Source organism: Sturnus vulgaris, chromosome 15 (genome assembly GCF_052056855.1).
Source record: "Sturnus vulgaris isolate bStuVul1 chromosome 15, bStuVul1.hap1, whole genome shotgun sequence".
Taxonomy (NCBI): Eukaryota; Metazoa; Chordata; class Aves; order Passeriformes; family Sturnidae; genus Sturnus; species Sturnus vulgaris.
In genome coordinates, this window is record NC_142257.1 from 12,678,032 (window position 1) to 12,701,647 (window position 23,616).

The 23,616-nt window shown below is 43.3% G+C and overlaps 1 long non-coding RNA gene across 1 annotated transcript in view; it reads left to right on the forward strand.

Annotated features, from left to right (window-relative positions):
- Positions 1 to 23,616, forward strand: part of LOC148221995 (uncharacterized) — a 90,330-nt gene that overhangs the window by 8,372 nt on the left and 58,342 nt on the right. The window contains exon 3 of the long non-coding RNA XR_015807014.1: positions 145 to 334. This is a non-coding gene — a long non-coding RNA (uncharacterized LOC148221995). The remainder of the gene's footprint in view (positions 1 to 144; positions 335 to 23,616) is intronic.

The window sequence follows — 23,616 nt, forward strand, 5'->3', positions numbered from 1 at the left end:
TGTTCCAGTGTGACCACACTGCTTGTGTGGTTTGCTGCCTTCCCCTCCCTTGACTGATATTCTGTCCCAAATTCTTGGTCCTTGATCCCTCCCTGCCTCTCTCAGGACATATCTCTTGAAGTTTTCTAAATTTCCTCTTTTTAGCTCATCCCCCAAGATTCTCTTCTCCTTACTTCAAGATAATGCTTGGAACTGGTGAAGAAAGCAAACCTTCTGTGCTGGAGAGCCTGATGAACTGCTTCAAAAGCAAAATGGAAACAAACAGCAAAGCAGCACAGAGAGAGGAGCTGCAGCCGTACCTGGTCTGTAGGTGCTGCTGTGTTTCACTTTGCAGGTAAGGGGAGAAGGTGCCTTGTGACATTGACCACTGCTTCCTTTGGCTGCCTCCCACTCATCATCCTCTCCTTAAGCCTCTGCATTTCCTCCTTACCCTGTGTGTGCCTTGTCGGATGAATGCTGAGGACAGGCTCAGTGCAGGCTGTAGGGAAGTATTCTCAGTAGATCACTTCAGGCTTCTCCAAACAGTGGCTGTGCATTGCACACTCCTCTGGAGATGGCTCTGCACTGCCTGCTCTTTGATACTCCAGGACAAGGTAGCTCTTCCAGATGGTGGCTCATCTTTTTGGCTAGAATCTCTTTTTCCTTCCAGGAAAATGATGAGTTTATGTCGGGTTCAGTAATTCTGGTGTCTGCACAGTTGAGAGAAATAGCACATCACTGTGAGCATGAGCGTGCCTCTACAGCTTTGACAAGCCTCTCATCTGCCTTGGGAAAGAAACAGCAGGGCTGAAAAGTTATGGAGTCACAATATGATAAGGTCGATAGTTTGCAGTGACTCACAATCTGTTTTTCTGGCAGCCCAACCATACCTCAGGTTGTGCTTTTTTATCTTCTGTTTCTTTCCTTGAAAAAAACCTCTACATCAGAAAAGTTAATGCCTAAAGATATACGGGAAGGTCTGACCCTTTGACAGGATACACACACACCAGTACAGAATTTCTCTGTTTATTGGCATCCCTTCCTCATTCTGCTGTGCTAGCCTATTTTCACACTGACAAAGAGAAATTTTTACAACTTACATTATAAAAGGTATTTACTAGGTTGTCTTTCTGGTAGCCATTCTTTTTTTCCACTTTCTGATCACTAACTGCCAACATAGAGAGGGATGTTGGGCAAAGTCAGCTGAACAGTCTTGTGCCAGGAACTCACTGAGTGACTGAGATGTTTCTGCCTGCCATGAAGTATCTAATTTCTAAAATGAAGGACTTTTCCACCTTTTAAAAAAAAATTCTATTCTGTGCTAAAGATAGTACTTAAACTGCCTCAGTACCTATGAATCGTAGAATCATAGAATGGTTTGGAAGGAATCTGAAAAATCACCCATTTCCAACCACCTTCCATGGGCAGGGCCGCCTTCCACTAGACCAGAATGCTCCAAGCCCCATCCAACCTGGCCTTGAACACTCCCTTGAGTACTTGCAATTAGTAAAAGTATGTAATTTGTTAGAAGAATCTGCCATGATAGCTTTTTTAACTTTAATTTTTCTAATTTTTATTTTTTCTGGCTTTGTTCCCCTTTGTTTGTCTTTGATCCCAGAAGAATTTTGGTGCAAACAAGCTCCAGTCATTGGGAAAGGAAGCTGTTTAATTTCAAGATGTGAAGGGAATTTTAAATCACATTTTAAATAAAATTACCTTGTCCAGAAGATTTATCTATATGGATTAAAATCTGTTGCTTGCCTGTAAACTTCTCTGCTGTGCAGGTAATGGCAGAGCAACGTAAACCTTCAAGCATTGCCACCCTAGCACGAGGAAGCAGTTCCACTGTGCTATAGAGGTAACTTTCAGAAGCAGGTCATAGATAAATGAAGCAATGTGCATAAAACCTGTAATCACTGAGATGTTTTTTTCAGATTCATAATAGTGTCATTAATAATGATCATTAATTTGTTGTTTAGAAAAACGCCCAAACCCAGCCATGCATTTCCACCTTCCACAGATAACAATTCAGTTACTATTTTGGTGGAATTAAATATCTTTGTATTCCTCTGAGAAATTTTGTTCTTTATTTATTTTTGTTTTATGGACTTGGACACAGGGACATACTTGCCTGAGGGCACAAAATGATTTTATTTTAAGTTTTGTAGGACTTTTGTCATAGTTAATACTACAGGTTGAAAGGAGGATCTCGGTGTCCTTAGATTAGGCCTTCCCAAAGAGGTGCCCACAGTGCAGAAATGTCTGTTTTCTGCTCACACTATTGCACAGAACATTGATCTGCCTATTCAAGCTAGGGAGAGATCCTACAGAAGAAGAAACAGCTTTCTGATGCTTGCCCAGCAAGCACTGAACACCACTGGAGACAGGACCACCTAAATCACAGCCTCTCTGCTAAAGCCTCCTGCCAGTTTTTTACAGCTTCACTTGTTTTTCATATTTCCTCCTTTCTGTGTTTTCCTGTACAAGGTCAGGCAAGGAAGAGCTTTTCCTGAGTACAGAAATCTGTCGCTCTTAGGGCATTTTTAGACCCAGTGCTGCCAGGAAAGCAGTTCATTCGGAAAGCCCTTCAGAGCAAGCCGTGGCTGTGGCACATCTCTTGGTGCCTGGGGACTTGTATCAGGCAGTGGAAATTTTGATGTTTTCCAGCATGAAAACAAAGCTCTTCTCTTGACTGAAATCTCTGGCACTGCTGACAGCATTTCCTGGGGTCCTGTCAAATAACAAAGATATTTTCTCTAAAAACCAGAACCCATACTAAGCTGCATTTATGAAAATCTTGGAGTCATTTGATTAGGAGCTTGAATTTGGTCAGACTCCTTCCAGCTTCCCCACTTCATTTCTGTAGGATACCGCAGCTGCTCTGATGAAAAACAGTTATTTAAAAATTTGCTTGTAGCTATGGCAACCTCCATGCACTGTATTTCAATGGAAAATCTAAAACAGTATCAGAAATTTCTTAATAGGATATTTATGAAGACTTTAGTCTTTGTACATTTTAAAATTGAAATATCCAGTTTTTAAAGGGGGGTGTTTATCAAAATCTCATTAATTTTGGAAACATTTTTGTTGTAAGGGCTGCTACTTAGCTTTTTTTTGTTGTTTGTTTTGCTTTTTTGTTTGTTTGTTTTTTGTTTTATTTGGTTTGCTTTGTTTTGTTTTATTTGTTTAAGATTCCTCTGGTTGATTTAACTCTTCAGAGCCTAAGACCTGGAGCACTTTCCAAGTACCAGCACCTCCCTCCTGTCTGTGCCTGCCTCCCACTCTATTTTGCAGACCCTGTTTTTTTACTGGAGGAACGGGGCAGCCAGTTGTGCTCACACAAGGCTGGAGCAGTGTCAGGGATCTCGGACTTCACCTTCCTGCAGTAGACAACTCACAGGTTCATTTAGTCCTGTGCCCGTTAATTGCCTGGTGTTTGTCTGCTCTGAGAGAAACAAATAGATGTGCTTGAAGTTGGGTTATTTGCTACCTCCATGGTATTTCAATGCTCTTTCTCAAAGACACAAACATTCACAGGGTACTCAGTTTGCCTAGGCACAGCATAGTAGTATTTAATTGAGCATTGGCACCTTTTGTCTGCTTACTTCTGACCCAGGTGGTGAAATGTTCACTTTTGGAACTGCCACACAGTAGGTTATAATGAGGAAGTGTTTTCAAGGTATTCAAAGAGGATTTTTGTGCTTCTTTATTCTAATATTAAAAAAACTTGAATTGATCACATAGCTCTCAATACATCTGAGAGGAAACAAGCAAAGGACGTGAAACATTCAGCACACTCTCTATTATGTGTTTTGGAGGACTGACATTGTCTCCATTCTCCTCTGGGTACAATGGACTTACAGTGTTGCATCCATCTGCCTTGTCTGTTACTGTAATCGGATGAGGGAGTATCCGAGAAGAATATCTGCCTGTTAGGGCTCTAGAAGGGGAATTGCACTACTGCAAAGAAGAATAAATTAAATTACAGAACTTTGCAGTCCATTGACTGCACCAAACCAACTACACTTTATTTAGGGTTGGGAAGCTCTAATGGAACTTGGAAAAAGCTGCCAAAAGGGCTGAAATTCTGTATTGGAGTGAGAAGTTTCTGATACAATAAGAAATTAGAAGGACCAAAGAAAATAAGAATGTGTAGGATCTTAAGGAATCCTCTAGTCTAGCTCATGCAATGTGATTAAAGGCATTAAGAAGATCAAGGAGATTCAGGGCTTGGGTTCAGGGCTGGATCTAAGCTTGAGCAGTTCTACGTTGTAAAATTTCTCTGTCATGGTGAAACCACACATCAAAGGATATGTGGCAGGGGCAGCCTGTATTCTTTTGGCATGGAGGTGAAAGTTTAGGAATGCTGAGAGCTGAGGTCATATAGTGCCAGTGTGGTCCTTTATAAGCCAGCACAGCATGAAAGAGGCTGGAGGTACAGGGCTGCAGAGACATCATCCAGTCATATCTACCTCTCTTTCACTGATTTTATGCATAAAACTACTTGGTCAGTCTCGAGATTAAAGCTCCTCTGCCTCTTTTGGGAAGTGCCACATGTGGTGTGCTGACACACAGGGCTTCACTGTGTTGTTATTCCTGTGTTGTGAGTATGGCAGGATCAGTGTCAAACTGTGAACTAAAATAGCATTAGCACCATCTATTTTGGGACATTGTGCAGAGGCAGATGGACCACTGCAGGGTGATGCGAGTGACGGCGAGGGAAGGCATGCAGACAATCAATATGATTGATAAAGCAAGCTCCGTTTATTCTCTGTTACAATGGCTTTTTATACACTTAGCAAGCAACAAGTACAGCTGTCACATTTTGATTGGTTGCATACAGATTTCTACCTTGATGCTTCTTCTTGCCAGGGTTCTTCCTTGTTCTCATGAGAAAGTTCTCTAAAGTTACATAGAGCAGGATGACAAGATTACAGTGTCCTTGTCACATCAGCACACATTGCAACACTTGTGAAATGATGTACAGCCTGTCTTATTCTGATCATCAAGGGGATTGTTCGAACAATGCTTCCAAAGACCCATGACCCTGATCAGCAAACCATTCCTCAACAATTCCCCCTTTTTCTTTTTGTACAAACAATGCTCGTTGAGTAGCTGCTGCTGTAGCATCATTTATCATTGGTCGCAAGCATTGAATCAAACAAGGCATGCAAATAATCACAATCAATACGAATATCCCTATGGTGATCAGGTGCTGTACCAGGCTAGTAAGCCATGGTCCCAATCCCAGGGATTTCAGCCATCCTTCCAGACCTAACCCATCCTGAATTTGAAACTGTTTAGTAAGCCGCTAAAGCTCTGTTATTTGACTATGGATTGACTGAGAGTGATCAGATAGGTTCATGCAACACATCCCTTCAAATTCCTCACAACCATATCCTTGAGCTAACAGTAAGAAATCAATTGCTGCCCTATTCTGTAGCGTAACATGTCTAACAGAGTCCACATCTAGCAAAAGATCTGACAAAGCCTTTGATGTTGCATTGGTCTGCTTTGCAAGCCAACAGCCTAACCTGTTTAGGGTTGCTAGGGCACTTGAGGAAGCAACTCTGGGTGCTAAAGCTGAAGCTGCTATTATTGCACCAGGAGACCAAAATTTAACATTATCCCAGCATTCACTGCTAAATTGGTGAGTCATATGCCTTACTCAGTGATGCCTGGATAAATTTAAAATCATTGATGTATTCGGTGTCAACAATGACAATCTCCCCAGTGTACAAGGTCCACCCCTCAGCTGAGACGGAATTCCAGCCCAGGCGCCCTATCACCGCAAATGAGAAAATATCCAGGTGGTAATTGAATGGGAGTATTGCTTAACACAGATCGATTGGGGGCTGTATAACCACACCAAAAGTGACTCATTGTGATATACCAATAAGGAAGAATTCACATTAACAGCAGCTAAATTAAAACCTGGGTCTTTACACTGGGCATTTGTCCAATTAAAGTATAGACAGCTGTCCACCTTTATGGACCCTAAAAGCTCCAGCGGGTATGCTGTCTAGCCCCAGGTTATTGGGCCCCTTTTCTGCTGGCTGTGTCCACTTGCTTGCACCCATATAGGACCTGTAGGGGTAAGAACACACATATAACCACGACCAACATAGCGAACCTCTGCTGGGCCTTTCCACATCCCTGATGCGGGGTCTCTGTATAACACAAAAAAGGGTTTTTCCTCTTTACTTTTTGCCCCCTCAAGTCCACTATGAACATATGCTGCAGGAACATTCTGCTCAGCAAATATACAAAGGTAATTCATCACAAACAATGCTTTGGCTAGTGTTTCTTGCACGTCTGTTATGCTTTTCAATTTCCCAAGGTATAACTTTAACTTAAAGTCTGATTTGCTTGTTCCACAATTGCCTGTCCGGTAGGGAAATGCACAACCCCAGTGGGATGCTGTATACCCCATAGCTGACAAAATTTTCTCAGCCTCTTGCTGACATACGTTGGACCATTGTCTGTCTTCAGTTGTTTAGGAACTCCCATGACTGCAAAGCAGTAGGTTAAATGTCGAGTCATGTGTAAGGCCCTTTCTCCAGTTTGTGCTGTGGCCCAAATAAAGTGGCTGTATGTATCCACTGTAACATGCACATATTTGTTGGCCAAATTCCGATACATGTGTAACATCCATTTGCAATACTTCATTCGGGGCTAAGACTTGAGGATTAACCCCAATACCGAGATCCTGACCATGATGGCTACAGGTAGGGCATGCTTGGACTATTCCTCTGGCCTGCTCCATTGTGATGTCAAAGTACTTGTGTAAGCCATGGGCATTTTGATGAAATGTAGCATGAGCTTCATGGGCCTTGGTGAATTCACTAATTGGCACTGACACAGAGACCAACTGGTCTGCACGCATATTGCCTTCTCCCAAGCCTTGGGTCCACTTGTGGCTTCTAACATGCAAGACGGCATATGATTTCTTCCTTTGATTGATGCATGCTTGCAGTTGTCTCAACAGCTCAAAAAGCTGAGGGTTCTGCATATCCTTGATTCTGGCCTCATCAGTTCTTGCAGCTATTCCAGCCACACAGAGAATCAGTTATAACATTTAACCTGTCTTTTGGCCATTTTTTAAAGGACCAAACAACTGCTCTCAGTTCCAAAGTTTGTAAGGAGTCTTCAGTCTCTTGTAAAATGATATGATGCCATCTAGAGCCATCATGCCATGTGGCAGCAGCAAGCCGCGATTTTCTTCCTGCAGCAATAAAAACTGTAACTGCTCCTTGGAGTGGCTGTGCACTATATTTTGGAATCTGTAACCAGTTCTGCTGGCTCATCCACTTAAGTACTGGCTGGAACTTTAAGTGAGCTGACATTGATGTCCTGTGCCTCACTCCGGAGACTAGTTTGTAACAGTTGAGAATTCCGCAGGTACCACTACAGCTCTTCTCGTTTAAGGGGCAAGTAGATGGTTCCAGGCTCCCTGCCCGACAGCTGCACTATTTGAGTCCTTCCTTTACGAATAAGTCCTCAACTTTTTCCTGGATCGTCTTTTGTGGTTTTAAGTGTGGAAATAGCCATTCAAGAACTCTGACCTCCTCTTGCTCCTCCTTTTTCTTTTTGTGCTGTGTAAGCGCGCCAAGCAACTGTGATGGTCCAATTAGAATAGTAAGATCAATTGAAAGGTCGGGGTCAAGATGGTCGACCGCTCGTCATGCAATTATAGTCAACTGCTTAATCATGTCGTTCTGCAAGGGCGAGAGCTGTACTAGTGCGGTGGGGTCAGTCCCTTTTAACTGTGGTCGCAAAACTTCCAACTGTTCATTAGTAATCCCAACCACTGGTCGTAGCCACTGTAAGTCCCCCATGAGTTTTTGTACATCATTTAAATTTTTTATGTCCATTTTGATAGTTAATTTTTGTGGCCTGATTGTAGCATCGTCAATCCTCCATCCCAAATATTTTCATGTAGGAAAACGCTGAACCGTTTCTGGGGCAATCAATAAACCTTGTTGCAGCAACTGTTGTGCCAAGAATTTCTCTTGCTGTGGATCAAAGGGTTGTTTCTGAGCCACTAATATGTCATCCATGTAGTGGTAGATCATGGCATCTGGCCATGCAATTCGAATGGGTTGTAACGCACAAGCCACAAACAGCTGACATAGGGTGGGGCTGTTCTTCATCCCCTGCTGTAAAACTACCCATTCAAAGTGCTGCGCAGGTGCTTCTCGATTAATAGATGGAACTGTAAAAGCAAAGCGCTGTGTATCCTCTGGATGTAAGGAAATCGTGAAAAAACAGTCTTTTAGATCCAAAATCAATAGATATCAATGCTCTGGGATCATTGCTGGATTAGGCAGTCCAGGCTGCAAGGCTCCTATGGCCTGCATCTGTGCATTCACTGCACGAAAGTCATGCAGCAAGTGATACGTCCCAGACTTTTTCTTTATCACAAAGATAGGGGTATTCCATGGGCTTGTGGATGGCTTTAAATGTCCTTGATTTAATTGCTCCTGAACTAGCATCTGAACCTGTTGTAGACTTTCCTTTTTCAGCAGCCACTGGTCGATCCATACTGGCTGATCAGTCAGCCATTACATCTGAATCAGGAAAGTCCATCCAATGGCCACGAGGGAAAAGGTCTCTCAGTCGTTAGGACAAAGCCCAAAGAGGTCAGCACATCCTGACCAATCAGTGCATTAACTTTCTCTGGCAGCGGCATTATGGTGACATAGGTAGAAACAGTTTTGCCATCTATAGTAACTTGGACTATATCTTGGTTTTGCTGCACAATAGCAGCTCCACCTACTCCTTCTACACCCCCCATCATTCTTTGTAGTGGGCATTGTGGTGGCCAAACCGATTGGCAAATGACAGTCAAGTCCGAGCCGGGGTCCAAAAGTACAGGAAGGTGTAGGGTTTGTTGGCCACACTTAATAACTGCATTTACAACAGGACGATTTTCCATTGAAAGTGTCAATAATCCAAATCCTTTCCCACCTCGTTCCTCCTTATTAGCTAGAGTCATAGCTACTGTTAACTGTTGCATAGGTACAAGCTGTGCAATTCTGCTTCCGTTAGGGATATACATTGGTGGGAAATGTGTTTGAACCATAATGCTAATTTCTCCATTATAATCCACATTAATAAGTCCAGGTAATACAAAAAGTCCCTTCATGCTGCTGGAGGACCACCCCAATAACAATGCTCTATGGGCTTGGCCTCCAATAATCAATGGTCCTTTTACTCCGGTGAGTACTTTCTGTGGTCTGTTGTTGATAAGGGTGACGTCTACTGCGGTTGCCAGGTCCAGTCGGAGGCTCCCTGAACTTGCAGGTTGGACCTTGGCTGCTGATTGCACTGGCAGGCAAAAGGTGGCACTGTTGTTACATGAGCCGCTGTTGGGGTCTGCAAGCCGCGACTTCGCGCTCTCAATCTGTGGTTTCCTGACTTCCGGTGACAGGCTTCCAAGCTGTGGTTATTCATTTGGCACTCTGGGCACCACACTTTCTGTGCTTTACACTGATGCCGCAGGTGTCCTCTGTCTCCACAGCGATAGCACTTGTTGTCCTTGGACCGTGGCACTCCTTCCTTTTGAGGTGAGATCAGGCGAAGAGGAGCAAGGGCTGCTGCGAAAGCTTGCTGCTGCATCTGCACTAAATCTTTCCCTAACTCCTTCACTGCCTCCACTTACAAGGCTTGATGACCTACGGGCACTCTGCTCATTCTTTCTAACATTTCCTCAACGGTGGCATCAGCTAACAGCGTCCACAAGTATGCTCCTTGTGGATGCATTACAGTTTTCTAATACAGCAATGCCCCTTTCATCCATTCCTGAACATCTGCACTATTTATTGCAGCTGATACCCGATCAACAAAAGAGGAAAAGGGCTTATCCTTTCCCTGTTTTACTGACATGTAAGAAGGTGCTGATGGTGCCACCCTCACTCTCTTTAATGCCTCAATTGTCAATTGCATTGAATTTCTTACTCTCTCTGGCCCCATCATTGCTTGCATGTCAGGTGGTGCAAATTGACCAAAGCCCATCAATTGTTCCACAGTAACCCCGTGTAAGGAATCCTGTTGTGGCCATGGTATGTTTGCTTCTCGGTCACATAAATTATTCCAATGGGCTTGCCATAACATAACCTGTCACTGGGTCAGAATCATCTTCATGACAGTCTTAATATCCTCAGGAACGAGCAGTGCAGTACCCCATATATAGCCTAGCATTTGTTTAGTTGGTTCCCCGTGCACTCCTGCCTCATTTACAGTCTGTCTCAACTGTGTCAGCAGTCTCCAGTCAATAGCATAGTATTCTCCAGCAAGTCCTCCCTCACCCGGTGTATATATAACTGGGAAGGCTAAAATATCCTTTCCTATATCCGCTACAAACTTATAATCCTGATTCTCAATTGCTGTTCTTTGAATTGCTTTCCAGTCTACTCGGGGAATCTGAGCTCCTCCCTTTCTCCTTTTCTCAATCCCTTTCTTGTCTTTCTCACTTCTCATGCTAAACAAACGGTCATTATCATCCCCATGATCTCTGGCTGCCCCCTCGTCTAGTTCAGCCTCCTCCCAGGGGAACAACGAATCATTATCCTCATCACTATTCAACAGCAGGGCAGAGGGTCGTGCATGATTGGTCTCTGACTGTGGTTGACGGCTAACTCTCACCAGACCCACCCCTGTCAGAGGAATAGGCACATATTGAATCCCTAATTTCGATTTACCAGCATCTGGCTCTGCAGCAGCTGTTCCTACATTTAAATAAGAGGATGCCACTGCAGCAACCTGCTTCTCAGTTAAATGCCTCTGCAAGCACTTTGTTACTGCCCGCCAAGGCTTCATAAGCTTTTTAGCTGGTTTGGAGTCATCTATGACCATATCCCACAATACCTGGCCAAATTTATTCCACTCATCTACTACAAACAAACCTCCACCGTCCTTAAAAAATCCTGATGCCTTTCCAAAGGCAATCAGATCTGCCAGTTCTTTTTTAAGGTCAATATTCTTTACTCCCCGCTTTTCTAAAAAGCGTATAAATAAATCAAGGGCTACCTCATTATCCATTTTATCCATAGCTAGCAACTGTCCCTTACATGTATAGAAATGTGCAGCCTTTGCAGGTTTAGCCCTTCGGACGGTGAACTCCTTCTGTAAGGCAGTTCAAATGTGGATCGGGATTCTTACGCCAGTGTCACCAGATCTTTCGCTCCCCGGTTGCTTCTACCAGTGCTTCTCCAATATCCCGTCGCTTACCCAAACAAGGAGTGGGGGTCCCTGTTCCAGGCGCCAAACTGTGGGGTGATGCAAGTGATGGTGAGGGAAGGCATGCAGACAATCAATATGATTGATAAAGCAAGCTCCGTTTATTCTCTGTTACAATGGCTTTTTATACACTTAGCAAGCAACAAGTACAGCTGTCACATTTTGATTGGTTGCATACAGATTTCTACCTTGATGCTTCTTCTTGCCAGGGTTCTTCCTTGTTCTCATGAGAAAGTTCTCTAAAGTTACATAGAGCAGGATGACAAGATTACAGTGTCCTTGTCACATCAGCACACATTGCAACACTTGTGAAATGATGTACAGCCTGTCTTATTCTGATCATCAAGGGGATTGTTCGAACAATGCTTCCAAAGACCCATGACCCTGATCAGCAAGCCATTCCTCAACAGACCAGGAACCAAAGCTTACAACTTAAGAAGAAATATTATCTACAGTTTGCACAGAGGCAGCCAAGAAGATGTGTTAGAAGTTCTAGCACACCTAGTTATGCTTTTCTGTTTTGCTTGTTGGTTTTAAAATCAAATTGGCTTCTTTCTGTAATAGGACATATTGAACGCAATTAGCAGGCCAAAGGTGGGGAATACTTTTGTATTAATCTGCTTCAGGAGGATTTGTACCCTATATAAATTAACTTGAAGATGGCAATAGACTTTGGCTTGGATTTCATTTTCCTTGGAATTTTCTCAGTCACTTTTTAAGACAAGAGGAGATAGGTAGATCTAACTCTTTTCAGCAAGTCGGGGCATTTAGCTAAAAATTATAAAGGAAGGAAAAATGCTGTTTGGAAAAGAACCGACAATGTTTGGTTTGTTCCATAGTTTCCCAGTGAAAAAAAATTCCCCCCACTACTCAAAACATGGAAACACATTCTAACAACAGCTCACAACTGGAAGAGATTAACATGAGCTACAATTTATGAAAACTGTTTTTCAGTTCAAACAAAGTTTGAAGGAACTATCAAAGTGTTACAAGTCCTCAGCACTCCCTCAGTCTTGCTGTTGCTGCCAGAATAACTTGTGGCTGCTCATGTTACTCTACCTGTTGCACTGATGGCATGGTGGAGCTTCCAGGATCAGCTCTTGTAGGATAGCCTACACTGAAACAATGTGCAAATATTTCTAGGAGCATTTAAAAATCTGTCTGTTACCCATCTGACTACCTTTTTTCAGCTATAGTGTGATGTTTCCAACATACCTAATTTAATAGATTAAGAGTTTGAAGCCCTACTAGCTCTATCACTTCATAGGGTCTCTCCAGGAGAGGTAAATCTGGTGTGCTGGTAACTTTGAAATCTCTGTACATTTATTAGTGAGTGTTTAATGTTTCACTACTCCTTCTTAGACATATGACAAGCTCTGGTCTTTCCACTGTTTTGTTTTACTTTCCTTGAGTGATTTTTCCCTTAATCTTGAAGCTCACATCTGCAGAGAAAAGAGAGTAAAACCCCGCAAGTTCTTGGAAGTTCTGCTAAATAAAACCAGCTACATAAACTCGGTTTGAGGTCTAAGAAATCTTATGATAAAGCCAAGTTCTCTGATGGGTACTCTTCAAATTTGGCTGAGAGTCTGAAAACGTGCATATTGACTTGAGCAAAATAAATATTTAAGGGAGCGTCAGCAGATCTGTGTGTTGCCATCTGGCTGTGCCACTGCAGAGGCTCCCCTGTATCCCAGTGTGCGGGAGAGCAGGCAGAGCCAGCCGGGTTGGGGGTTTTCAGGAATTGTTGGGAAGAATAAGGATTGGGCAGGAAGGTCTCACAAATATATATGTGTAACAGAAAGATCTTTGAATGTAGAATCTGAAGAAGGAATAGAAATGATAGCAAGCTTTGATATAGAAGAGAAGAATTGCTGAGCCAGTCTTACTGAGTAACTAGAAGGCAAAGAGCAAGCAAGTTGGAAGGGGATTTTATGACTTAGAGCAAAGGATAAATCCACCCCAAACAAAAGATGTTTTTACCAATCAAAAAGATTTTCATAGACAAACAAGAAAGCCAATGTTGCAAGAAGAGAAAAGATCTCAGAATTTTCCACTGCAAGAAAACTGAAAAACAGCTTCTAGCTTAAACTGTAACATACTAACCCTTTGTGATTGGAAATAGTAACATGAATATAGTAATGTTAGTAATTATGATAGGCTATAGGTAAAAGTATTGATTGGTTGTCATGTATTAAGATGCTCTGTAATGAAAAGTATAGAATGCATTGTAACCAGAACTGGAGGGGGCTTCAGACGAACCTACAGCTGTGGCTGAAAAGGCTGTGGGCTGGGCTCTTGTCACCCACGAGCTGTGAATTGCTGTATCATTTGGATGTAATAAACAGCATTTTAAGAGCAGCCTGGAGCTCCGCATCCCTCGTTTTTGGCTCCTACGGGGAATTTTCTCTGATTCCCTGGAATAGCAGAGACAGTGCGAGGCTCCCTTTGCTCAGGAGAGGGCAGGAGTGTAGTGGCAAAGCACGATGGGATCCGGGCTTAATAAAGAATCAGCCTCCTGCTTTCAACAAGTGAAGGGAAAGTGGTCCCAGGGGGAGAGTGGGCATCAAGTGGGACAAGTTGTTAAGAGCCTGCTGAGCTTTCTGGGGAATGGGAAACAGAGAAGGGATCTGCCAGCCATTCTAACATTAGAAATTGTGAAGGAGGTGTGGCATCCTCAGGAGTCTGTGTTGACGTTGGTGCTGTTTAACAACTTTGTTGCGAACACAGACAGTGGGACTGAGAGCAACCTCAGCAAATCTCTGAGCTGTATGGAGCTGTGCACAAGCTGGAGGGAAGGGATGCCATCCAGAGGTACCTTGACAGGCTCGAGAGGTGGGCTCATAAGAACCTCATGGACTTCAACAGGATCAAGTGGAAGGTCCTGCGTGTAGGTCAGAGCAATCCTAAGCATAAGCACAGGCTAGGTGAAAGATGGACTGAGAGATGAGATGAAAGACATGGGAGCTTAACATGACCCAGCAATGTTCACTTAGAACCCAGAAAGCCAAATGTGTCCTGGGCTGCATCACAAGCACGATGGCCAGCAGACGAGAGGGAATTCTGCCTCTTTACTCCACTTTTGTGACAGCCCACCCAGTCTGCTGTATCCAGTCCTGAGGTCCCCATCATAAGAAGGACATGGACTTATTGGGTTCAGAGGAGGCCACAAAGATGCTCCAAGGCCTGGAGAACCTCTGCAGTGGAGACAGTTTGGGACAGATGGAGTTGTTCAACCTGGAGAAGAGAAAGCTTCAGTGAGACCTTAGATCACCTCTCAGTACCAAAAAGGGTTTCAAGTGAGTTGGAGAGAGACTTTAGACAAGGGCATAGAGTGACAGAAAAAGGGGAATGGCTTTAATCTGAAAGAGACTACATTTAGATTAGATGTTAGGAAGAAATTTCTCCCTATGAGGGTGGTAAGGCCCTGGCACAGGTAGCCCAGAGAAGCTGTGGGTGCCTGTCTTGGTTTGAAAGACAGGTATTTTCTAAGGAAAGGTGAGAACCCCTTTCCTGAGATGCAGAGTGCAACCCCCTCCCTTTTTGTTATTTTAGTTTCAAATCAGAGGCTGTCAGGTAGGAGATACGGGGATAGGAATAACAGTTCTTTGCTGATATCTAACAAGGCAAAATAGCAGAAAAGAACAACAGCTATAAAAATTGACAACAAAGCAGAACAGTATAGCTCAGTTCCAGTTCCTTTTGGCCAAGGCCCTCTCTCCCTGTGCTCAGTTACCGGTGCTGTGGGCAGGGCAGGGCCCGTGTAGCTGAAGAGGGCTGGAGTGATGGCGGCAGCGGCCCAGGGGTGAGAGGGATGGGGAAGTGACTCCCCCCTCACGGTGTCGGTCGTGGTGCTCGTCAAAGTCCCAGAGGTAGTAGGGTGAGGTGGAAGAGCAGCAGAGTGATGTCCAATGGCAGGGAGCGTGGATCTCAGTGCTGGGATGGCAGGGGAGATAACAGATCTGAGCATGGAGCGTCCTCCTACCACTCCACGAGCCAAGCGAGAGCCCGAGTGAGCCTGTTCCGGACCCCTCTTCCCCCTTTCCTTTTCCGGTCTCCCCCCTGCCCTCCACCCACCCCCTGAGAGAGAACATTATAGTTTCTAAGGTGTAGCCACAAGAAAGAAAAGAAAGAAATAAATTCAACCCACAACAGTGCCTCATCCTGGAAGTGTTCAAAGCCAGGTGGGATGTTGGTCCATCCCAACACAAACTATTCTATGTTTTCATGATTTTACTTTAGAAATACAAAATTTAACAAAAAATTTACAGGTGTAGTGGAACAAGGGGTAAAGTAAAAAAGGAGGTGTTCTCAAAACTATTGCTTTCACCAACTGGCACTGGGTATTTTTCCCATTCCTTTCAAGATCTCAGCAGGAAGAAAGACTCAGTGATCCCAGGCTTATTTAGTTAAAATAGCTCTCTGTGGTTGCCTTTGCTTCAGGAATTGCCTCTTTGCACAGAAGACTGCTGAGCTGAACCTGAGAAACATTTGCTTCATATCCTTCCCCCTTCCCCGAAGACTCCTGGTTTGCAGGAGCTTGTCAGTCCCTTTTGTGAAGCTGCCTGCAGAACCCCTTGGAGATCCAAACACAACTCTTCAGGTTTATCAAAATGCATTGCTTGCTTTTTGTCAACACTGCTGATGGTGTAAGCAACAGGGCAAAAACATTAATATTAAGCAAGCCAAGTCTGTGTAGTGTCTATCTCTCTCACACACAGAGTTTGGATTCGGCTCAGCTACTGCTGTAAAGGCAGGGGTGGTATTAGTCTATAATGGTGTTAGAATCAAGCGTAGAAGTCTAGGCGGCTGCTGGGCTTAATACTGAGCCAATTGTCTCCAGGGCTGAACCCTGACCCAGTGCTGAGCATTCCTATGAGTGCATATCTTTGGGGCAGCACTGTATCTAAGGAAAGCTTTTATCTGGCTCAGGCTGGACACAGAGTGAAAGAACCTGTCACCATGGAGTGATGTGAGATACTGTGTATGCCACTCTCCATATACAATGACAATATAAAAGAGAAAGAGGTAGCTCTTCAGATGCTGTGCTGGGAAAGCATATTACAGAAATAGAAACAGTTGATCTAGCGCTGCCTTCCTGTGGGTAGAGCTGCCTTTCCGCAATGCACAGAAGCACCAAAACTGTTTTGTCACACATGGGAGAGAAAGTAATCTCTTCTGCCATTACTAAAGAACTGCTCAAATTAGTTAATAATTTTAATGGTAAAGCCATTTGTTTTTTCATCTGGAAAGCTATGGCTGCTGTCCAAATCATCAAGGTCTTTTATCTGAGTAAATGAGTAAATATTACAAATACATGATAAAAAGGTAGAGTCTCACCGAATATTTTCACAAAGAGACTGAAAGATAACACTGAATTGCTGAAATAAAAACCTATCAGTGGATGTAAGTGGATCTCACCTGTGAGAATCGAAATCCCTTTTGTCTGAATGTCTAGTTGTGACCAATTGGGGTTGCAACCCATCTAGGGCAAGGTAGAGCTATTTGTTTAAAATGCTTTACCTTTGTATAGGAGTCGCTGCTCCAGTAATGACTCAGGAGGGAATTGCAGTGAATTGAATCACTACTTAAATGTCTAATGTGTGAGAAATTCAGCTGCAGAAAAAAGGTTAGTGAAAAGCCTCCAAAGTGTAAGGTGATCACAGCCCAAACTGCTCTGATCATTTTGACTTGATAACTGCAGTCTGGTCTGAGCCTCACTGCCGATGACATTTTTCAATGCAGGACTCTTCCGCTTTTCTTTGGATTATATTGGCAATGCCTAGTGTTCAAATTCAGAGAATGTTTCCATTCAGTGCTTTTTGTATGCAGAATGTGTTAATCTACTCTAAGCAGCAAAGTGTTTTCCATAAGCATTTGACACTTCTTTTGGTTCACAGCTACTTCAATTTTCCTGAACTCTTTGAAGGGAAAACATGTCTTTGCACAGAAAGCAAAGCTGCAGAGGTCCCACCGCTTAAAGGAGCTGAGGTTCCTTCAGCTGATTAAACTTTTCTGTCAAAGAAATCCAGGTCTACACAGACATACTGAAACTGTGGTGAAGATCTTGCAGATGTGATTTCCTTTCTCAAAAGGAGGTACTTTATTCCTATCAGGTCAGGAACTGGATCAGAATGGTGACACCTTTCTGAGAAGGTAGAAATTTTAGTCTTTAAGGAGAACAGCTTCTGTGGAGAAGAATGGTCCTCGGTGTGGCAAAGGGATATTTGTGAGCAGTCTCACCAGAGGTTATCCGAGATTGTCAGTGACTCCAATCAGTTCTCAGCTTTCTGCCCAGCAGAACTCACCCAGCCACTAGCATCTCCATTTGTACCCAAAGTGATGTAAAGCTTTGAAGCTGTGAGGATGGGAATCAGTAGCTGGCCAGCTCTGTCTGCTGTGGACAGAATTCCTTGTCCCTGCCTTGCAGCCCTGTCAGCTAGTGCTGATTGTGGCTGTAGGAAGGATCTGCACCAAGGCAGGGCTGCTGTATTCGATGGACTTCCCTCACTTACAGAAGTCTGAGCATTAGGCATCTAAACTTGTTCAAGCCAGGGAGAGTCTTACAGCTCTAAAATAATTAAATGCAGAGACCAAGCATTTCATGGGAGTCTGAGTAACCTGTTGGATGGCAGGGGGCAGAGAGGGGGTTGGAAAAACCTAATTTTCCCACAGTTCATAATGAAATAATTACATCACAATGGTCAAAGCTGCTGATTTTAAGGAGGTTCTGCTTCCCAAAGGCAATACTAAGATGACAAGCTTTTCCCTGTGGTATGACACTTACTGCTCTTCCCTGTGTGGTATTTTACAGTGGTTTCTAAGGAGTAAGTGGCTACTTAGCAAAAGTAATATGTCAGTATGATAACTTTATATGGGGTCTGTGATATCATCACTGAGCTTTTCATGAATTAAAAAAAAGATATTAATGTCAGGAGAGATGATTTATCTATTACTAGTTTGTTTCCCAGACCTCACCACAAAGCTTTAATCCAGGGATCCTTGCACTGCTCCCAGGAGTTATTGGCAGAAGAAGCTCCCGGGAGCTAAAGTCGAGAAGACAATTTAATGTGACTAAAGTTTAAAAACTGCTTCTCTCCTTTCTAATTCAAACTATATGTGATGAGTTATCACTCCTCCTAGGGTTAGAATATAAGCCCAACATCTTACACCTGGCAATATTTAATAGCTGTGCATATGCAGCCTGTTTGCTCTGCGACCCAGGAGAATGGCTTCTTAATATTTCTCTTAAAGACTTAGTGTTTCTGTTGACATTCCTCTAAATTCAGAGTATTTCATTAGCAGCTAAACTGCAGCAAACCCCACATAACTATTAGGAAGTCTTGCATGTAGATAGACAAAATGCAGTCACAAGATTGTTAAACAGAAATTGTTCTATCTTTAAATGATCATGGGCTGTCAGCTCTTCCTTTGTTCGGATTATTATAGACACACATAAAATATTTGATTGAATGCTCAAGTCTTCCAAAGCTAGAATCCAGATGGATGTCTGATAAAGTAACAAACACACCCCACTCCACCCCTCCTCAAAATCCCCTTCCTGCTTTGGCTGCATTTCTCCCTGTATTGAAGCCAGTATTTCAGAGACTAAATTGGACAAAGCAATCAAACTACCTCCTTCACCTTGATTTCCAAATCAAATCATTGTTAATCACATCAATAGTCCCAGCTGGTTCAACAGCCTTGAAGTCCAGCTTTCTGGCTCAAACAAGCTCCTCTGCATGGAGGCCACAGAGCCTTCTATATGTGTTGCCCTGGTTTGCTCTTAACTTTTGTTGGAAGCATTCAGGTCTGATTCTTTCACCTTTTCAATTCTGCACAAGACATTGGATTTCAAATCTCTCTGTGAAGGCAAAGGGACATCTGCCTTAAAAAAATCACTAAAATAGTGATCCAGGGCACCTTAAAAGAAACCACAATTCCTCCATCACTAAGTGTGACAAATGTTTCAGCACAGTGAGCTGCTAATTTCTGGGGCTAAACTCTTCTCTTTTGGAGTAAAGCTGTGTTGGTGAATGTGGCATCTTAGGTGGTGTCAGTCTGCCTCCTCAAGCTGTGTTGACTATGGAGAAAAAGCCTGCTCTTGCCGACATTTGTCCAAAGGATTAGTTTCAAACTCATGTGCATCTCTTTACATTCAATGAGATGCCTCTCATACTTTAAACGAAGCGAGTGCCTGTGTTTTAAGCAGATAGTAATCAGAGCAGAGACGTGGATCTGTGGTCTGACTGGCAGATGCAGCATTGGTGCTGGCAGTGTGGGAAGGGATGGAACTCAGAATAAGCAGATCTGTCCGAGGTCAGGTTTCACTGCAAGTGGTGAACAACTCCTTCACTCTGTTGCAAAAGAAGGAACAGAATGGAAGAGAAGTGGGAGACAAGAAGATGACTGTTTCCAACAATAACAAGAAACCACAGCTGTGTGCACACAGGCAAACAAGCGCACACAGAGCACACGCCAGTCTCATGTAGAAATGCCTGTCTGACTGGATTAACAGACAGTCTGAATAGGATATGATGAGCCTTGGAGCTTTAAATGCCTTCTCCCAGTTTGGCACAGCTCACAGGAGCTCTGTCTGTTCACACTTGCGCACAGCTGTCTGGGAAAAAGTAGGCTGCCTATTTGACAAAAAATAAATTTACCCTGTCAGATAAGCAAGACTTCAGAACTATATCTGTAACATCCATTAGGAATGGCAAGGTATCAACTAATTAACCTTCTTGCTCTCTGCTGGTTCCTTTGCAGTGCAGTAGGGCTCACCCTTCCCGAGCACTGCAGTGTCCTGGACAACCCTGGTTCTGTTAAAGGCCCATGTGCTACTCTCCTGGTCTGGGGACCAAAATGCCCCCTACTTAATGAGGCCACTGACAGTTTCATTCTTCTTTCTGTGACAGTGCTCCCCTGTGCCTGCACTGAAATTGCCTTGGTGTGGGCTGAAACGTGTGAGCTTCAGAGCAGGATCACCAGCCGAGGCTGAGATTGGAATTGCGTTTGGAAGGGTCTCTGCCTTAGAAATGGAAACTGATGAGGTGACAACAGTTCTAGAAGGAGACTTAAATGTCTCTTAAGATAGTTGAGGTGAACTTAGGGAGTACTGGTGTAACATAGAGCTCTTTGAACTACGCTTTAGCAGAGGCTATGTAGCCTCAAGGAAGCTTCCTTTAACCAAGGGGAAATAGGGGCTAATTTCAACCCTGCCATGGTTGAAATGGTAAACATGCTAGAGATCACAGTGTCCTCTGCCGTGGAGGAGCTGCTGAGCACAATAGGAAGCTCTGCAGAACCACTGGTGGGTTCACCCCCTCAGGGCTTGTCTCTATTCTCTTGCTGTCACATTTCCATATCTGTAACTCAAATTGCTGTGCTCTCTGCTGGTAATGTTTTGCTCTTCCAAAAATTGCTGTTTGCACAGTGGCATCTGTGCAATCGTATTTTCCCCTCTGAATAATAATTTTCATTATCTGAAACCAAAAAGAAAACCCAAACAGCTATCATGGAAGCAAGGAAAATTCTCATGGAATAAATTTCCATATTCTCAGTCAAATTTTGTTGTAAATGCATATTAGTTCTGGATCTTTCCATGAAGGCAGCAATGAGTTTCTACTTCAGTTTTTTACCACTGACCCTACAAAACAGTTTCCTCAGCTTACTTCTCAGAGGTATAGAGCTGATATATTCACTATTTCCTGTTTAATAAAGCTGATATTCAAATTGCATGGTGCCCCTTGTCACAAATATAATTTTATCCTTCTACTGCAGTCTGCAAGGATAGTGCAATGGCCTCACTGTTAAAAACTGTGCTTGTGTTACTACTTTAAGATATGTTAGCTCTTTGTTCATAATAGATGGCTTAAACAATATATGTGCTGAATTTTAATGGTGACAATAAGGTATTTATTTTACTTGTACTTGAAGAAGGAGCAGGAAGCACAAATACCTTGTGAAAAAACTTTTTTTTTGTTCAACTGAGTCCAGTTTTGCAGCTGTGCTGGATTATACCACCATCCTTTCTTGAGGTGACTGGGAAAATGTTGCAATTACAACAGGTATTTTTTTCTTTTAAGAGTATTATATACTTAAGAGAAAAATTTATGTCTGAGCACATGAGTGAGTTTTATTTTTATCTGGCCAGCCAGGTCTAAGCCACAGGCAGAAGGATAAAATCTTGCCTGTGCTCAAAGCATCTTTAAATCAGTGGCAGAGATATTTCTCGTGGAGGTGGTAAGTGTGATGCAAGAGGAACAGGCATGGGTTGGAGACTCAAGACATTGAGGCCATTGGTAACATCCGCTCTATTTCAGAGAATCATAAAATCACAGAATGGTTTGGGTTGGAAGGGACTGAAAGGATGATCTGTGGATAAAGATCATCCCATTCCAATCCCCTGCCATGGGCAGGGGCAGTTTCCAGAAGACCAGGTTTTCATAGTCTTATCCAACCTGATCTTTAACACTTCTGTGGATGGGGTAGCCACAGCTTTTGGCAACCTGTGCCAGGGCCTCACAACCCTCACAATAAAGAATTTCTTCCTAATATTTAATGTGAACCTACTATCAGTTTGAAGCCATTCTCCTTTGTCATGTCACTCCTAGGTCTTGTAAGTAGTCCCTTTCTATTTCTCTTCAGGTAAGACACAATTGGGCCATCCCTAACACATCTCATTTCTAGGCTGAAAAATCCAAGCCTCCCAGCCTTTCCTCATAGGAGAGGTGCTCCATCCTTCTAATCAACTTTGAATTCCTCCTGATCTATTGAGTGTTGATGTGTTATTCAGCTTGATAGCCTATTGTCCCAGAATTAGCCTGCAAAAAACAGAGCATGAAGCTGCAGCAGGCAGGAGGGAGGGGACCAGCTGTGAGTCCTTGCAGCCTGGAGCAGCTCACAGAATCCTAGGCTGCCAAGGTGTTGTGCTGGCTGGCTCCTTGCTGAAGAGTTTGGAGCTACAGCCAATGCTAAATCAGCTACAGATGCTTTATGCATAAAGCATCACTGCCTTGTGGGGCACCAACATTTCTGAGAAGTGTGGTAGCATTTCTGGATGTGGGGGTCTGTCTGTCCCTCTGCTATAGTGAGTTTCACCTCTCCTTGAATGGCTGCTTCCCATTTTCCTCCTGGCCTGGTCCCACACCAACCACTTTCCTCAAGGTAGCTACATGTTTCTGTTTACATGCTCACAATTGTCTTCCTCAGTGTTTTCCCTGTTCAGAAAAAAAGTTAGGAGGCTGGAAGAAAATTTTCTTATTGCAACAGGAATTAGGGGAGTTCCCCTGGGCAGGACTCCCCTGTTGAATATTGATAAAGCCTTATAAAATCAACCTTGCAAAATCATGGCTTGGTCCTGCTACTTAGTCTAAGTAGAAGGGAACTATGGAAGAATGACTCAGCTGGAATATGGGTAGAGAGACATAAGAACATGCTGTGTGACTGCCGCATGTCCACATCATGGTGTATGGTCGTTGGCTGGCTTGGGCTTGTTGTGCCTTAAAACTATGTAAACCGATAACCGGCTAACTGCTTAAAAAGGCCTGGTTTTTGCAATAAAGGGCTCTCCTTTTCACTTGCCAGGGACTCTGAGCCACTTTGCTTCGTACACTTGACAGTAGCATACAGGGAAGATAGGGAATCTTTTAAGGATCAAACATTTGAGAGTATTTCTACAAAAAATTGAAAACATTTTATTTTTAAAGTCTTGTGCAAAAAATTTGGCTTCCTCCTGTCGCCGGTAGGTGGGGGCCTCCTTGAGACCCCAAAATTGCCCAAGCAGTTCTCAGCGACAGGGCATGTTTCCAAGCCTTGCCCAGATAGAATCTGGCTTGCAATGTGCCCTCAAGTGAGCAGAGTAAAGAGATCGGAATATGAAGAGAGACACAAATCCATAGCTTTATTCTATGAAGGGATCCCGTCTAGCATATTCAACGGTTGAGGTTTCTAAGGGGTTTTTATATGTTTCAGGGGTTTTACATTTTTCATCAATTACCAGGGGAATTCTAAAACTAAACAATCTACAAAGGACTTTAGGTGAGAAACTAACCAATTAATACAAGAGGAAAATGGACCACTAATATTACAGAAAGATAACATGGGGGTCTACCAAGGGGGGCAGAATACCTTTTGGTATTCATCACCCTAAGCAAGCAATTTCTTATCTTTAAGGCATTGTTTTCCAGGGACTTGGAGAGGGTTTTTGCTTCAAAAATGTTTTCTGCTCCCTCTAGAACTCCTCTCTCTATATTTACTAAAAAGGCGCTTCCGACAACTTTTTTAAAACATTGAACAAGGCATGCAAACATAACTAATACAATGACAATTACAATTAAAATCCATAAAAGTCCCCAAAGATGCAGCCCACCCTGTCAGTCCCCATTGTCCAAAAAGGTC